Here is a 13,067-nt window from a genome sequence, read left to right on the forward strand (position 1 = left end):
CGTAAGAAAAATTTGAAATTGCATGCTACGTTCCCCCACACATATGGGCCGAACCAGAGGAGAAGGAAAGAGGGGAAGGGAGAAGGAAGGGGGGATTCGGCCTCCCCCTTCCTTCCCTCCTCCCTCCTCTTTCCTTCCCCCTTCGGTAAATAAGGAAGGGGGCGGTCGGCCTAGGAGGAACCCAAGTAGCATTCGGTCCTACTTGGGGCACCTATACATACGCGCTATTCGTCACCCTGGGTGAGAAATAGTTATTCTTCACCCCCCTCTCTATTTTGACATCAATGCACTGTATTTTTACGTTTCGTAAATTTTGTCTTATTTCATACAAAAAAAGAGAACGTAAGAAAACATGTACTCGCCGTAAATAATATTTTATGTTACGTAAAATTACGAATGTCAAAACATAGTGTAAAACATACATAAAATGTGATTTTTCTAGTCTTATAACCTATTTTTTGTACCAAATTTTACATATTGAATCAATATGCATGTAACTGTTAATATTCTAAACGTAATTTATTTAGGAAGTGACCGTAAGATTACCTCGGATGAAGAATAACTTATTCTGCACCCTGGATGATGAAACATATATATATAGGGCTGGACTATTCTATTACTAGTAACATAATAATATTCGATTACTCCCCGCTCCCTATAGAGGCCCGTTGGTGATTTCCAACAGCCCAATCAGTATGCGCAAAAAAGAAGTGAAAAAGCCCACCCGCGTGAACCCTCTCGACCCCTCGTCTCTCTCAAGACCGGCCGCTCCTCCCCTCAAGCGCGCCGCCGCGCCGCTCCTCTCCCTCCAGCGCGCCGCCTAGCCGACCCCCCTCCAGTTCGCCGCCCCGCTGCACCTCCCCCTCCAGCGCTGCGTGTCCTCGCCTCCCACCTCCCGACGGTCCACACGCCCTCTCCTCCCACCTCCTGCGCAGTCCAGTGGTCCGGCGCGCCCCTGCCTCCCACCTACTAGCGATCAGCCGCTCCTCCACCTCTCACCCCCGAAACCAGCCGCCACCCCGACCCAGCCACCACCGCCGCCCCCAATCCCAGCCACCTCCGCCATCGTGGGACCTAACCACCACCGCCTCCCCCGGATCCAGCCCACCTCCTCCCTTCTCTCGTCCCCACGACCTCCGTCGACCTCCTCGTAACTGCGTCAGGCCAGTACTCTCGGCTGGACCTCGTGGCCGCGCTGTCCTCCACTCAACCACAGTGCGCTATTCAACTCGGCAATCCAACTGCTTGCTCGACGGTCGGTCGCTCAGGTAGCTGCGTGCAGGCCAACATCTCCACGGGCAACAAGTTCTTCTTCCACACCTTGTTGCTGCTACTGCACCTTCTCGTTCGACCAGACTAAGTGAATTGTTCAGCTACCTTGTGTGTATATTCTGCACCTTAGTGTTCAGTAAAAATTCATTGTGTTGGTGAGCTCATATACTACTCTTCAATCAGTTCAAAAACGTAAACTTGGGAAGTTCGAAAAAACAAAACATTCAAGGGGAGTTCGTTGGGGAGAACAAGTCGAAGTTCAGGTGTCAAAAAGAAACTGACAGTTCCAAAAGATGAAACCCAAGAAAGTTCAGAGAAACAAAACACTAATAAGTTCAAAAATACAAACCCCATAAGTTCAACATATAAACTAAAAAAATGTTCAAATGTAATGAATCTGGTAGTTAAGATTGTTACCTTGTGTGCATGCTCGAAGAGTGGCCTTGAAGAGAAGTTGTTAGCAGGGGAAATGGTGATGGGGAGAAATATCTCCTTTTTGATTTGTTAGCAGGGGGAAAGCTCCTCCAACCTGTCCCCTCTCATAGCCCCACTGCTCGCTGCCGATGCACTCCAACCCGAGCGCCTCCATGATGCATGTCATCTCGCAGCCAAGCGATGAGGTAACTCATCATCCTTGTGCGTCCTTCGCCCACTGTGCACCCTGCTACCCTCAACCTCCCTTCTTACAGGCATGCTACCCCTACTTTTATTTTGATTCTCAGTTCAACTTGTGTGTTCTTTTCAGTACCTTATGCTTTAAATGCGCAGAATCCTGAGGAAAAATGATACATTTTGTTTGCTTTGCCACAAGGGCATTGCTTAAACTTAACTTCTGTCTAAACTGTAACCATCCATTTTGAAACAGACGTTACTTTACTTTGTGTGGTTTCTGAATCACATTACACTAAAAATGTAATAGTGAAACTCTAATCTTATTTTAACCATGTAATATACATGGTTGGCAAAGATGACTATAGTTGTTATAGCAAAAACAGTACAAACTTTTTAAAATTTTCTTTTTGAACTTCTCCCAACTAATACATGAACTCGATTATCTCTTTAACATGTACTTATATCAGCTTCGTTGGATTTTGTGTATGTGCTTGTAACACAAACAGTTCATATCTGAGAGGCCATACGTTCAAGTTCACTAGTATTTATAAATGTTGGTAGCACTACTAGTATTTACAAATCTGTAACCTAAGGACTAAGCTTGCATCTTGTTACTTCTATGGAGGCACTCACCTCATAATTTTATTGGACCAACCACTGACCTGACATGGTGCTCATAATCTTGGTTGTCTTGCCTCATATGAAAGAACATTGTTATATTATATGGTGTTAATTTACATCAGCTCAAGATGCATTCTTTACATCAGCTCAAGATCATTTAGTTCAGTGATTTCACACACACAAAAATTGAACTAAAAACATGAATAAGTTGCATCTTTTACATCAGCTCAAGATCATTTAGTTCAAGTGATTATTGTTTTATTTTCTTCAATCAGTTCAACATGTATTATGTCATCAATTCGTAATGAGAAGGCAGGAAAAAGTTCAATACTTGTGTGTCAAAAACATAAGAGTATAGAGAAACTATTGTAGTAGTTGAATCAAATAAATCGCTTCAGTTCTGACTTGGATCGGTTCTTGCCTAAAATGCATTGAAAAATCAGGCTTGAGAAGCATCTTTTCTCTAGGATATGTGGCTGGTATTTAGTTTGTGGTTGTGTGGTACCTACACCAGCATTTTCCATCAAAACCTCCAGAAAGTGATATCATCTGAAGGTGAAAATACGAAATCCTTTTACTGCTCACTTTCTTGTCTCACTCATTCATATTATTATATGTACACAAATCCTTTTACGAAAACCTCCAGAAGCAACAAACAGCTGCACAAGTTCATCTTTTGTGACACATTCAATACGAATTCTGATGTTCCTTTGCTAGGTGATGATTTCACTGAGTTGGGGATTCGGTGATGCTGCTTAATGCACGAAAGAACCAAATTATTTTGCATTCAGCCGCTGGTGGAGTTGGTCTTGTGGACCACAAAATTAGCTTGATCTGAAGCTAGCTAGCTTGATGTGAAGCTCCCCCTGGGTTCAGTTAGCTGGATGGTGCAGTCAACTACTAGGAGTACATAACTAGTTTTGGTGTACAAACAAGATAGGGGATCAATTAAACTCTAGTCGTGCATTGTTTGTTTGTGCTAGTACGTTTAGGCCTAATTTCTGTACCTCCATGTTTGTGTATTAAGATAGTTGTACGAGTCATATTTTGCTTTCTGCATTATCTTGTCCTGTCTGTTCAGCAAGAAGGCTTGAGAGAAGTTCAAAGTGCAGACTAGTTCGTCGACGAGCTCTACTCCTACACGGTCGCCCACAAAGAGAATTCATGTGTTGCGCAGTTCATGTGTAGCTACAAGGAGAGTTCCAAAAATCAGAGGTATTGTTCTCTTTGTACTTATCATTGTTGTAATAAAGCATTCCTGCCAAGGTACCATATTTTTTGGTTGTGACTGAAAAATACAAACATAGCTACAGTTCATGGTTTTGCTCCTTTGGTTTTATTTCTTCAGTCCAAGCTTCTTCATATTTTGTTCCACCGAAAGTTCAAAGTTCAGCCTCTTCCATTTTATGTTGAGGCTGGCTACTAAACTGGATTTGTGTAAGACCGTAATAATAAACCTTCACTAGCTTGTGTTGATTGTTGTCTTATTGTACACATTATTTATATTATCTTGGGTTTCAAGACTCTTACTTGTTTGATGGATATATTTAATGCTAGAATGCCCTTGCAATGAGCTTTAATTGGCGCTTGCTTTAAATTGCAGCATAAGAAAAAGGACTCAGCGTGTGTGGTCGTCAACAAGCACTCCTACACACTGATCGTCCACGAAAAAAAAGTTCATGTATAGCTACATGGAGAGTTCCAAAAATCAGAACTGAGAAAGTCCAAACCTCCAAAGAAAGTTCTTTAACAGTAAAGAAAGCCTTCGTGTTTATGTATTTGTGATTTGTGCTATGTGAGAGTTCATATTGTAATGGTGTTTGTTTTAAATTTCAAATTATTAAAGCCATGAGGTTCACACACTGCCACTATGAAAGTTTGTGAATTTGGTATATAAAAAAGAAAAGTGTTCATATTGTATTATTTTAGTGTCTATTTTAAAGTTCAAATTGTAAAGCCATGAGGTTCACATTGTCTTTATAAAAGTTTGTGAGTTTGGTTACATAAAATAGAAAAAGATTGTAGTATTGTTATAAGTTCATTTGTCAAAGCGGCGAGGTTCACACTGTGAGTGTGTTCAAGGCTAGTTTCCTGAGAGATGTACTTTCTATGCACTGATGTGTTCAAGGCTAGTTTATTGAGAAATGTACTCTTTGTGAACTTCTTTGTATTTTTGTAAGCTGATGTTATCAAGTTTTGTTTAAAAATGTGGGCAAGTTCATGGCAGAAAAATGATAAGTTCACAAATAAAAAGTTTTACGGTTACAAAAAAAACTTTTTTTGGAAATTTGGAAAAGACAAAAATGTGAAGCATCCAGAGAAGAATTGAGGAGGTTTCGGGTACAAAGAATCCAGAAAGTTCAAAGATAAAAAAGCGAAAAGTTCAGAATCAAGAAAGCGAGAGGTCTGGAAAAAGGAGAACATTACGAAAACATAAAAAAATAAAGTACATCAAAAAAGGTTCAAGTTGCAAATTGAGACAAGTCCAGAACTTCATTGCAAAAAAGTTAAGAGTTTGAAGAAAACAGAATAGAAAACGTACATTCATTTTATTTTGTTTCAATCCAATTAGCTCTACTACATAAGCTATTCAAGTTCGGGGCTAGCAACATCATTAGTTCGATCGGGAAACCAACCTTAAAAAAACAAAAAGGTTGATTTCTATAAGTCCACGTTCTCAAACCGAGGCCATTCAAAAATCCGGTCAGATAAGTCCATTGTTTCATTTCACGACTTTGAAAAAAATGATGTTGTTTTTTAGCATGTTCAAAACTACTCCAAAACCGTAATAAATTTTGAAAATGTTCAAAATTAAAAAGTTTCTTCTATTCACCAGCTTTACAATGGTATATTACATGCTCCATTCCAAGAAATGGGTCAAAAGTTCAACATATGTCGTCTAATATGAATTTCACCGAATTCAAAACTACTCTTAAAATGTGGTGAATTTGAAAAAAATGTTTAACATTAAAAGATTGCTCCTTTTCGATGGCATTTCAACGGTATATCATTTGCTCAATTCCGATAAATGGTCAAATAGTTGTGAGGAAAACAGTACCGATAAAACAGAGTTCAAACCCGTATGTACATCAATACGACTACTCTGTTTTTCCGACGAGAAATCAACATGATGGGTCTTGCTGTATTCAAAATTACTCTTAGACAGTGGCGAATTTGATAAATTTTTCAACATGACTAAGTTTAGCATTTTGGATAGCTTCAATGGTATATTATTTGCCCCATTTCGATAAACTTTTTAACAAAACCGCGTTCAAAACCTAATTTCACTGTATTTAAATTCGTGTTTAAATTATAAGGAATTAGAAAACATATTCTATATGCAAAAGTTGCGCATTTTCTATATCTTTCCAACGCCGTATCATTTGCGTCAATCCGACAAATCTTTTGTAAAAAATCACAAAAATATGTTTCGCCGAGAATTTCCTGGTTTTCAAATTACTTTTAAATCATACAAAAATTGAAAAAACATTAGATATATGGAAGATGTGTATTTTCACAAACTTTCCAACGCCATCTCATTTTCTCAATTCCGACAAACTGTTTAAAATTTAACTCCAAAATACGATTCACGTTTTTGGTAAAAAAAAATGTTTTTTTCAAAACTGCTCTTAAATGATTTTTTTTCCAAAAATAAATTATAGGATTGTAATGTAGATGTCAAGAGATTTCCAACGATATATTACATGCCCCGTTTCGACAAAAAAAATTGAAAAAAAATTGAACTAAAGAAGACAATTTTCAATGGAAAATGAAAGCATCAGTTCAACCCGCTCGAATTCATCAGTTCAAGTAGGGTAACAGAATAATAGCCTAGATGTGTGTGTGTGTGTGTGTGTCTATATATATATATATATATATATATATATATATATATATATATACAAATACTGCTTCTGGTCGTACGTCGTCGGCATTTTTGTGAAAAAGCCCCTGTGTTTCTTTGAAATCAACCCGCAGTCCCTGTTTAAGTGAAACTCTGGAAAAATGTTTTGTTTTTGCAAACAAACCCTGCATTAGTTGGAATTCAGGCCGCAGTCCTTAATCCTTATTTTGTACTGGCTCTTATCCATTCGCAGCCTCCAGCGATGGGTACACGCCGCCGCTTGGTGCCGGCATCCACGCCGCAGAAGCCAAGGAAGGCGTTGCTGCTTGCCGCAGTCGTCAGGACGAATTATAGTGGTGGCGCTCCTGGCGACATGCACTAAGCGGAGGCGAGGAGGTGGCGGGGTTCTTGGTGGTCGCCGGTGTGGCGAGGGCCGGACGAGTCACCGGCGCGGGTGTCGGGCGCGAGGGTGCGGTCGGAGCAGAGAACGCGGGCTGCGGCGCGATGATACGTCTCCAACATATCTACTTTTTCTCATGCTTTTCCTCTTGTTTTGGACTCTAATTTGCATGATTTGAATGGAACTAACCCCGGGCTGACGCTGTTTTTAGCAGAACTACCATGGTGTTGTTTTTGTGCAGAAATAAAAGTTCTCGGAATGGAACGAGACTTTGCGAGGATTTTTTATATCAATAATAAGATTTCTGGAGCCAAGACCTACCGGAGAGGGGCCCCTGGGTGGGCACAACTCACCAGGGCACGCCCCCTCTCCTGGCGCGCCCAGGTGGGTTGTACCCACCTGGTGGCCCCGCTGACGACCCCCCTAATATTATAAAATCACATATTTCCAGAAAAAAATGAGTGAAAAAGAATTATCACGATCCACGAGACGGAGCCGCCGCCAAGCCCTGTTCTTCCTCGGGAGGGCAGATCTGGAGTCCGTCTGGGGCTCCAGAGAAGGGGATCTTCGTTCTTCGTCATCACCAACCAATCTCCATCGCCAATTCCATGATGATCCCCACCGGGAGTGAGTAATTCCTTCGTAGGCTCGCTCGTCGGTGAGGAGTTGGATGAGATTAATCAGGTAATCGAGTTAGTTTTGTTAGGGCCTGATCCCTAGTATCCACTATGTTCTTAGATTGATGTTGCTATGACTTTGCTATGCTTAATGCTTGTCACTTTGGGCCCGGGTGCCATGAACTCGGATCTGAACCGTTTATGAATTCATCATTATATCCATGTTTTAGATCTGATCTTGCAAGTTATAGTCACCTACTACGGTTATGATCCGACAACCCCGGAGTGACAACAACCAGGCCCTCTCTTGGTGATGACCGTAGTTTGAGGAGTTCATGTATTCACTATGTGTTAATGCTTTGTTCCGGTTCTCTATTAAAAGGAGGACTTAATATCCCTTAGTTTCCAATATGGACCCCGCTGCCACGGGAGGGTAGGACAAAAGATGTCATGCAAGTTCTTTGAATAAAGCACGTATGACTATTTACGGAATACATGCCTACATTATATCGATGAACTGGAGCTAGTGCCGTATCGCCCTAGGTTATAACTGTCACATGATGAATATCATCCAACAAGTCACCGATCCAATGCCTACGAATTTATCCTTATTGATCTTGCTACATTACTATTGCTATCATCACTGTTACACTTGCTACAAATTACTGCTATCACTGTTACCGTTACCGTTGCTGCTGTCACTATTATCAAAACTATCAAACTACTTTGCTACTGATCACTTTGCTGCAGATAATTAATCTCCAGGTGTGGTTGAATTGACAACTCAGCTGCTAATACCTTCAAATATTCTTTGGCTCCCCTTCTGTCGAATCTATAAATTTGGGTTGAATATTGTACCCTCGAAAACTTTTGTGATCCCCTATAGTTGTGGGTTATCAAGACCTTTTTCTGGCGCCGTTGCCGGGGAGCATAGCTATATTTGTTGAGTCACTTGGGATTATTATCATATTATCACTATGAAGAATCTGAAGGATCCTAAGACTAAGATTTATCCCTCAAAGATGAGGGGAGGTATGGAACTGCCATCCAATTCTGCTTTAGATTCACCTTCTGTTATGAGTAAACTTGCAACACCACCACATGCTATTAATCCTTATATGTCGCAAGTTATTGATGATGCTACTTCTACTATGAATGATGCTTATGATGATGCTAGTACCTTGCTTGATAATGATGATGTGCCACTTGGTGAATTTCTTGATAAACAAATTGCTAGAGTTATACAACATGATGTTGTTGAATCTGATGATGAGCTTGAAACTGAATCTCCTAACACACCTGCTAGAACTAGCCTTCCTATATATGAATTGCCTAAGGTGCCGGTAGGTTATGTTATGAGTGAAGAAACAACTGGAGATATTCTTGCATGCAATGATAGAGATGATCTAGAGAAATTACTACAAAAGTACAAAGAAAAATCTCTGAATGCTAGAATGAAATGTGATCCTAACTTTGCTACTTCGCCTATCTTTATTGATGATAAGGATTATGAATTCTCTGTCGACCCAGAGTTAATTAATCTGGTTGAATCTGATCCTTTTCATGGTTATGAAACTAAAACTGTTGTGGCACATCTTACTAAGTTGAATGATATAGCCACCCTTTTTACTCATGATGAGAAGACTCGCTATTACTTTATTCTCAAATTATTTCCTTTCTCATTAAAGGGTGGTGCTAAAGCTTGGTACAATGCTCTTGCTCCTGGTTGTGTGCGTAGTCCCCAGGATATGATTTATTACTTCTCTGAAAAATATTTTCCTACTCATAAGAAACAAGCTGCCTTACAGGAAATATTTAATTTTGTGCAAATTAAAGAAGAGCGTCTCCCACAAGCTTGGGGGAGGCTTTGCCAGTTACTTAATGCTTTGCCTAATCATTCTCTTAAGAAAAATGAAATACTTGATATCTTCTATAATGGACTAACCGACGCTTCTAGGGACTTCCTAGATAGTTGTGCTGGTTGTGTTTTCAGGGAACGAACTGTTGGACAAACTGAAGAATTATTGAATAACGTATTGAAAAAGTATGATGATTGGACTATTCCTGAACCATTGGCTAAACCTACTCCGAAGAAGAGGGGTATATTATATCTCAGTCATGAAGATACGCAAGAGGCAAAGAAATCTATGATGGAAAAAGGTATTAAAGCTGAGGATGTTAAAAATTTACCTCCTATTGAAGAAATACATGGGCTCAATACACCACCACTTCCTAAGGTGGTAGAGATAAATTCTCTTATGAAGTTCAATGAAAATGATAATCCTCACAATATGCATCCTAGTCAATACCTTTATGATTTTGAAAACTACATTAGAAAACAAGATCACTTCAATGCAAATGTTATGAAACAATTGAAATATAATTCTGATATGATTGCTCACTTGAGTGATTTGTTATTTAGAATATCAAATGATGTTAGAGGTGTTGGAAAACATGCTTCTATGGTTCAAACTCAATTGGAACAAGTTGCTAAATCTCAAAGAGAATTACATGATGAAATGAATCATAATATGCATGACTTTGCTGTTAGAGTTGCAACTAGAGGAGGTAAAATGACTCAGGAACCACTTTATCCTGAGGGACACCCAAAAAGAATTGAACAAGATTCACAAAGAGCTAACACTAGTGCACCTAGTCCTTCTAAAAAGAAAAAGAAAAAGAAAAATGATAGGACTTTGCATACTTCTAGTGAACCTGAAATAGAAAAACCTCCTGATAATGATAATGAAACTTCTATCTCTGATGCCGAAACTCAATCTGGTAATGAACACTCACCTAGTGATAACGAAAAAGATAATGATGAGGTTCTTAAAGACACTCAACCAAATAATGAAAAAGAACTAGATAATGATGTTGAGATAGAACTTCCTGTTGATCTTGATAACCCACAACCTAAGAATAAAAGGTATGACAAAAGAGAATTTGTTGCTAGAAAACACGGTAAAGAAAGAGAACCGTGGGTTCAAAAACCTATGCCTTTTCCACCCAAGTCAACTAAAAAGAAAGATGATGAAGAATTTGAACGCTTTGCTGAAATGCTGAGGCCAGTCTTTTTGCGTACTCGCTTGACTGATATCTTGAAGATGCCTCCTTATGCAAAGTATATGAAAGACATCATCACAAATAAGAGAAAAATACCGAAAGCTGAAATCTCCACTATGCTTGCTAATTACACTTTCAAAGATGGAGTGCCTAAAAAACTTGGAGATCCGGGAATACCAACTATACCTTGCTCTATCAAAAAGAATTATGTAAAAACTGCTTTGTGTGATTGAGGAGTTGGTGTTAGTGTTATGCATTTCTCTTTATATAAAAGACTTGATTTGAATAAACTAACACGTACTGAAATATCTTTGTAAATGGCTGACAAATCAACTGCCATACCTATCGGTAGCGTTGTGGTACCCCGGCTCAGAGCGACCGGTTTACCATACATTGCCAGCCCAGAGATCATGTCTTCTGGCAACGCACAACATCTTGGTACAGAAAACAACCGCTTTATTGATGCTAGCGGATCATAGTTTATATTACAACAGTTGTCAAGGCCAAGCGGCACACACGGTGCGGCTGAACAATATGTACATTATTTAGTGAACATAAAGGGGCCTCGACCATAACAACTACGCGACAGCGGAACAACGTCGTAGCGGAAACTCCATAGCACAGGGACACTGATGTGGACACGATCTAGACTCGAGCAGCACTCCTTCCCAACGAGACTTTCCTGAAATATGGCATGACACGCCAGGTCAGTACATGGAATGTACTTGCAAGCTCACAACAGGCATAATCATAATGACAAACAATATCATGATAATTAACCAATTAATAATGCAATAATGCTGTGATCATGCGCTTGTGATAAAATTCCCTCGGGACTGGCTTACCAACCGTGATCGTTCTTGGATCACAAACGTACCACCATTGTGGTCCTGACTAGGGGTATCTCGTGATCTTTACGGCGATCACAACCACGACCAATACTTGGTCTCGAATATCTCGATGGCTATCCACCATCATCCACAGTGCAAAGTTCATAACTTGGTGTGCAAAATTTATTAGACGTTGACCCATGGTGTGACCTACTACAAGCGTGTTCGTAACCGTGGACTCGGCTATCGATAGATTATTACACTCTGCAGAGGTAGCACACTGTACCCACACCATGGAACCCATGGCCTCGCACTCCCATTCGGGTGGACCAACGACATTCCGATGAAACCCCTCCATTGCCATGACACTCTCCCGGCCACTCCGACCCAATCCCCACAGGGCTAGTCCTGGGTGGCCCCGTGTCTACCAAAGACACAACGACCACCGTTGTGGCCAAAACGATCCCACAAGGGGACCCGGTACCATAATCTCAACAACGGGCACACAAGGTTATGTCTGCTTACCGGGCCAAGGTAAGCATGCCCATAACCTTCCCTAGTTGGAGGCACCGACCAGAGGCATGACAACGGACCGAATCAAGGCCTCCCATAAGGCAAATGTGGTTGCACTGGGAAAAACTCGATTCAGAGGCACCATGACCCGGCCAACGATATATTCAAGTTGAGTTATATTCAGGTTCAACTTAAATGGAAAATAACCGGTGTCATAGCATGCCATGAAATGCAACACTAACATATGCATCACATATTAACGAAAATGACTGAGTCAACTATATTCACACTAAGCATAAACATCAAAAACTCATGTCACTTTTCTGATTAGAATAAACCTCACTTTAAAACAGAATATTTTCTAGCAAGTTTTATTGTTTTACTCATGTAAGAAAATAACTTCAAGTAATTACTCATGTGCATAACAATATTATTCTATCATCACCACAAACGAATCCTAGTTTCTTTACCAACTAAGTTAGTTTCAAACATTCTGTAAATCAAGCATATGAACTAAAACAAGCACTTAACGGAATATAAATAACATTATAGTTATTTAAATGCATGGATTAAATTTTCATTCAAGTAGGAAAATCATAAATATTGAAATGGCACCATGAAAAATGTTGCTGTGGCTTGCCTTAGTGCAGATGAGGTTCACAAGCCTTCTGGTGATCCTCAAGACAAGCCTCACCCTCTGAAAATAATTTTAAACACAAGAAGAAAATATCAAGAACCCTTCTGAAAATCACCAGAAAATCTAGACAGCACAGAAAAATCTCATTTTTGTTGAGCTGCTAGATTTCTTTGCAAAGAACACAATGCAAAAAGAATCAATTCATTTGGACTTATGGTTGAAGAGTTATAACTGTTTGAAGCTCTTTGGAAAATATATAAATTTGAAATTAAATAAAACAAACTGAGGGGGGGTGACATCGAAGGCGTAAAGCCTCGGGGCGCCACCACTCGTACCGCTTCGCGCGCGTACAGAGTGGCTGACTAGCGGGCCCTGCTAGTCAGGCGAGCGGGAGAGGGAGGAGGAAACAGAGGGGGTCACGGCTTCGCCGGAGCTCTCGCCGGCGACGAGGGCTCCTTGGCCAAAACGAGAGGGAGGGATCGAGAGAGGCGATGGAGGCGCACCTGCCCGTACCCGTAGCGTAGCTAGGGGTGCTCGGACGGTGTCGGAATCGACCACGCAAGCGGAGGCAGAGAGCGGTGGTCGCCGGAGACGAAGACGACAGTGAACTGCGGCGACTCCAGGGGCTCCAAGAGGTCGGAACGGCCTCACCGAAGAG

At 40.6% G+C, this 13,067-nt stretch overlaps 1 long non-coding RNA gene across 1 annotated transcript; it reads left to right on the top strand.

Moving 5' to 3' along the window:
- Window positions 1-269: 269 nt before the first annotated feature.
- LOC120966351 (uncharacterized) lies at window positions 270-4,425 on the top strand. Its single transcript, XR_005759858.3, has 2 exons — window positions 270-3,720; window positions 4,109-4,425. It is a non-coding gene; the product is annotated as an uncharacterized lncRNA (long non-coding RNA).
- The last annotated feature ends 8,642 nt before the right edge of the window (window positions 4,426-13,067 follow it).

Source organism: Aegilops tauschii, chromosome 6, assembly GCF_002575655.3.
Source record: "Aegilops tauschii subsp. strangulata cultivar AL8/78 chromosome 6, Aet v6.0, whole genome shotgun sequence".
Classification (NCBI taxonomy): Eukaryota; Viridiplantae; Streptophyta; class Magnoliopsida; order Poales; family Poaceae; genus Aegilops; species Aegilops tauschii.